Below are 6,000 nucleotides of genomic sequence, written 5' to 3' on the forward strand. Positions count from 1 at the left end.
TTTGCAATGTCGTGATGCAATTGTCTTTGAAAATCATTTTGAATATTAGTAAATGAGATATTCTTTATTAGCTTTAGCAAATCATTTTCAAAACTTACGAGATCAGGGTGCTGTGGTGGGGATTTTCTTGATTTGAGATCATAATGGTAAACAGGCTTCTGGTTAGGATCATTTTCGCACATCAAAGCTTTCCATCTCATACGTTTTATAAGTAATTCGACTTTCTCCGTTAAATATTTTAAGTATTGCTTTTTGGATGGTACTGGTACGTTCTTCATCGAATAGTTGAAATAATGTTTCTTCATAATTTATAATTATTTAATGTAACCGAATATATTAGAGAGTGCTCAACTTGAAGGAGCGATAATATAGTATTGTAGAAATTATGTTAATACTTCCAGTAAGAGTGCTCAATACAGCGTAGAATAAGTAGAGCGAATATATTATTATTATAATACAAACTAAATAATTAGCTTGGTTTATAAAGGGTGTTTTTTTTAGAGGTATAGAACTTTAAATTGCAATAAAACAACGATGGATTATTCGATTGTCAAGAATTTTTTTTTATTAGAAAGATAATCTTGTGGCATTACATTTTAAATATAATTTCTGGCATATGACCGCCACGGCTGGCTCGGATGTAGTCCAATCTGGACGTCCAATTTTCGATGACTTTTTCCAACATTTGTGGCCGTATATCGGCAATAACACGGCGAATGTTGTCTTCCAAATGGTCAAGCGTTTGTGGCTTATCCGCATAGACCAATGACTTTACATAGCCCCACAGAAAGTAGTCTAGCGGTGTTAAATCACAAGATCTTAGAGGCCAATTCACAGGTCCAAAACGTGAAATTAGGCGGTCACCAAACGTGTCTTTCAGTAAATCGATTGTGGCACGAGCTGTGTGACATGTTGCGCCGTCTTGTTGAAACCGCAGCTCCTGGACATCATGGTTGTTCAATTCAGGAATGAAAAAGTTTGTAATCATGGCTCTATACCTATCACCATTGACTGTAACGGTCTGGCCATCATCATTTTTGAAGAAGTACGGACCAATGATTCCACCAGCCCATAAAGCGCACCAAACAGTCATTTTTACTGGATGTAACGGTGTTTTGACATACACTTGAGGATTATCTTCACTCCAAATGCGGCAGTTTTGTTTGTTGACGTAACCATTCAACCAGAAGTGCGCTTCATCGCTAAAGAAAATTCGCTTATGAAAATCGGGAACAACGGCAATCTCGTTTTGGGCCCATTCGACGAATCTACGCCTTGCTTGATGATCGTTTGGCTTCAATTCTTGCACGAGTTGGATTTTGTAAGCACGCATACCAAGATCCTTCCGCAAAATCTTCCATACAGTGGATGGACACAGATCCAATTCCTGTGCTCGATGGCGGATAGACTCATTCGGGTCTTCCGCAATGCTACGCTCTACAGTAGCAATAGCTTCTTCTGTACGCACCGTACGGCGTCTCTGGAGATGCGAGTTATCAATAAGAGTAAACGTGGTGCAAAAGCGTTCCATGGTTAATCGAATTAACTGCTCTGATGGATGATTTTGTCGAGGATAAAATGGACGTAGAGCGCGATACGTATTCCGCACAGAACCATTATTTTTGAAATAAAATTGAACTATTTGCAAGCGTTGTTCAGGCGTGTGTCTATTCATGATGAATTGCCAAACCAAACTGAGAATAAATCACTTGTCACCTGTTAAATCGGTCGCCATCTTGAACAGTAATGCCAACTTAAAGTTCTATACCTCTAAAAAAAACACCCTTTATTACATTACTTAAAGTTTCACGCAATAGCGATCATCAGATGTTATAAACCGTAAAAAGACGTAACGACAAAAAAATACGAAAAAAATACGAAAAAAATACGAAAAAAAGTGCTATGGAGTGTCTGCTATGATGGCATTAAAGTTTTTTATTAAAAATTTATTTTCATGGCGGCACTTTGATGTTAACTCGCTTCTTTTATTGAGCAAGCCTAGTTTCGACGTAATGATGTGGAACTTTTCAGTCAAGCACAAATTACAGTGATTGCCACCAGGTTTAAATGGTTCTGCCTGATCGAGAATGTTCCACGTAAGGATGGGTTCTAAACCTTTACTTTTACACTCCCATACAAATTTAGAAAGTTCCGTGGAGTTTGCTTTACTTTCATAACGAAAAGAATTCCTATGCTTATACCATCTGTCTTTAAAAGTTTTTTCAGTTAGACCAATGTAATATGTTGTTAAAAAAAATAATCTTGAATGATACGTTTTATATTTTCAGTCACTTTCAAAACCACTTAACCTTGTTAATTCAAACATCTGTGGAAATTATCTGCTAGCCACTCAGACCTTTTATGAAATACTTTGAAAACATTTCTGGATAACAATTTTGTCCAATTTTTTTTCAAAACATTTCTGACTGTTGAGAATGGAAATTTTAACTTTTTGCTGAGAGAAACCAAGAAATTTTAACTTTTTGCTGAGAGAAACCAAGAAATTTTAACTTTTTGCTGAGAGAAACCAAGAAATTTTAACTTTTTGCTGAGAGAAACCAAGAAATTTTAACTTTTTGCTGAGAGAAACCAAGAAATTTTAACTTTTTGCTGAGAGAAACCAAGAAATTTTAACTTTTTGCTGAGAGAAACCAAGAAATTTTAACTTTTTGCTGAGAGAAACCAAGAAATTTTAACTTTTTGCTGAGAGAAACCAAGAAATTTTAACTTTTTGCTGAGAGAAACCAAGAATAAGTTCATGTTTTCTAAATATTGGTTAATAATAAAATTTCTCGTTGCTACTTGAAGCTACTTGATTTGATGGCATTTTGCAAGTGCCATCAAATCAAGAAAAATTGTGCTATGGAGTGTCTGCTATGATGGCATTAAAGTTTTTTATTAAAAATTTATTTTCATGGCGGCACTTTGATTGAATTCCTTGTCAATGTAGTAAAAGGTTGTTAAGTTGTACGAGTACTTGTTGCAGCTGGCCTAGATGCTTTTGTTAACACTTCGCTTATCCATTCTGTAAGAACAACCTCGAGCCTGAATACAGAAAATTTAGTTTTAATTATAAAATGACGCTGCAAGAAAAATTCTGAGTAAAAAAAATGTAAAGAGAAATTTTCTTAAAAACATACAGGTGCTAATTTATAAAAAAAATAACAATCAAAAAATATATATATTCTATAAAATCCAATCTAAACATGCCAATTCAATTAAAACATGCCAAAACGTGGTGCAAGATCTCGAAAACGAAACGTTATTTGGTTTAACCCTCCGTTCTCACTGAACGTTAGAACAAACGTAGCAAAGACATTTTTGGGTTTAATTGATAAATGCTTTCCTAAAGAACATAAATTCCACAAACTTTTTAACCGGAACACCGTAAAAGTTAGCTACAGCTGCCTCCCAAATGTTAAGAAAATTATTACTGCTCATAACAAAAGAATACTATCTTATACTATTGACAATAATAGCCAATCATGCAATTGCCGAGAAACCGCTACATGCCCACTAAATGGAAAATGCCTTAAGAAAAACCTTATTTATATTTGCAATGTAAAAACCCAGCAGCAAGAAAAGGGGCATTATTACATTGGTCTAACTGAAAAAACTTTTAAAGACAGATGGTATAAGCATAGGAATTCTTTTCGTTATGAAAGTAAAGCAAACTCCACGGAACTTTCTAAATTTGTATGGGAGTGTAAAAGTAAAGGTTTAGAACCCATCCTTACGTGGAACATTCTCGATCAGGCAGAACCATTTAAACCTGGTGGCAATCACTGTAATTTGTGCTTGACTGAAAAGTTCCACATCATTACGTCGAAACTAGGCTTGCTCAATAAAAGAAGCGAGTTAACATCAAAGTGCCGCCATGAAAATAAATTTTTAATAAAAAACTTTAATGCCATCATAGCAGACACTCCATAGCACTTTTTTTCGTATTTTTTTCGTATTTTTTTCGTATTTTTTTGTCGTTACGTCTTTTTACGGTTTATAACATCTGATGATCGCTATTGCGTGAAACTTTAAGTAATGTAATATAAACCAAGCTAATTATTTAGTTTGTATTATAATAATAATAATAATAATAATATATATATATATATATATATATATATATATATATATATATATATATATATATATATATATATATATATATATATATATATATATATATATATATATATATGTATATATATAAGTATGTATGAATGTATATGCATATATAGATGATATTTATAGATAGATAGATAGATAGATAGATAGATAGATAGATAGATAGATAGATAAATAGATAGATGGATAGATAATATATACACTCAGAAAAAAACACATGGATTATAGGAACTCATATATCTGGAAGTACTAGCTGAGAAATTCGTGGAATGATAACTTTAGAGTTTAAAACTCAAAGATCTGGGCTCCATCAATAGTTAAGCAAACAATCTCTTTTAAGATATTCATGCGCATCAAGTTAATGAAAATCGGCGATGAAGTTCATCTCATGTATTCAGCTAAGTAATCAGCTTGATCAATCAACAAACTCATAAAAAGCAAAGTATTTTTGAGTAGGACACTTTAAGTTCTGGTCTTAACTTTGACATTAGATTAGGACAAAATTTATAATACCACATCACTTTTTTCGGACCTGCTTCTATAACGTCGAACATCTAAATATCCGTAGTACGAATATTTAGACGCTTTTTTACAAAGTGTTTTTTTTTTTAAATATGCACGAAATTTAAAAAGAAATTTAAAAAAATAAAATGCTAACATTAGATTTTAAAAAAGAAAATTGTTTAAGGTAAAAAAAAAACACTTCAGATGATTTTTCTCATTTTAATGGAGTGATTTTTAAAGTTAAAAAGCCCCATTTAAAAAAGTTACTATTTGAACTGATGCAGAGTTTTCCATTTAAAGTCTTTTCAGATAATGACTTTAATGTTTGTAAATGACAATATCAGATTTGTTTCAAATTAAGCTTGCTGTATGAAGGATTCGCCAGAATGAAACTTTATTATCTGGAAACGTAAGAATTGGATTTAAAAAGAATCTATTGAGAATCAAAACGTATCACTATCTGTTGAAGAAAAAAAAACGTATCACTATCAAAAATCAAACTGATCGCTGTTAAAGTTTCGGCCCAAGGAAATACAAATCAATGTAGAAAATATTCTTTTTTTTTTTTTTTTTTTTTTTTTTTTTTTTTTTTTTTTTTTTTATTTTTTTGTTCTTTAATCTTTATAAACTCGTAATATATAATACAATCTTTACAGTTTAAGTATAGTTAAAAATCACAAGATTACGTTATAACAAATATTATATGAAATAAAACTGTAAAGTGTTAGATTACTTCAAAGAACGCGGGAAACTTGCAGAAGACCGATGGTCTTGTCATCAAGAAACCGCTTTGCGTTATTAATATTTTTGGATACTTCAATTTAAAATAAATTTATATTTAAAAAATCATGTCATCCGTTTCGACAGAATGAAAGTAAAAATGCAAAAAACAAAGAATGCAGACAAAACAAAAAAAAAAAAAAAAAAAAAAAAAAAAGAAAAAAAAAAAAAAAAAATTTTTTTTTTTTTTTTTTTTTTTTTTTTTTTTTTTAATTTTTTAATTTTATTACAATACACATAAATATAAGTAGGTACACGATTTGCTAAATAGGTAATATAAAGTCGTTTTTTAATATATAGTGTTGATAAATAAAAATTTATTTATTTATTAGTGTTGATAAATAATATAATTTATTACTGTTGTTGTTGTTGTTTGTTTTTGAGTTATTTACAGTTTTTAGAGTTATTAGAGTTGATATTGGTTTCGGAACAAAGTTAGTTTTATATATAGTTTTGAATGTTTTAGGCTTAATAAAAGTTCATAAAGTTGTTAGTGTTTAAAATAAGATCTTTTAATAATGTTTTCAGAGTATTTAAGTTATTCGATTTTTCCAGTTGGGTATTTTTGGATACTAATTTGTTATATAGACA

Source organism: Hydra viridissima, unplaced genomic scaffold, assembly GCF_058129835.1.
Source record: "Hydra viridissima isolate aposymbiotic clone 2 unplaced genomic scaffold, HvirCarnegie_v1 scaffold_22, whole genome shotgun sequence".
Lineage (NCBI taxonomy): Eukaryota > Metazoa > Cnidaria > Hydrozoa > Anthoathecata > Hydridae > Hydra > Hydra viridissima.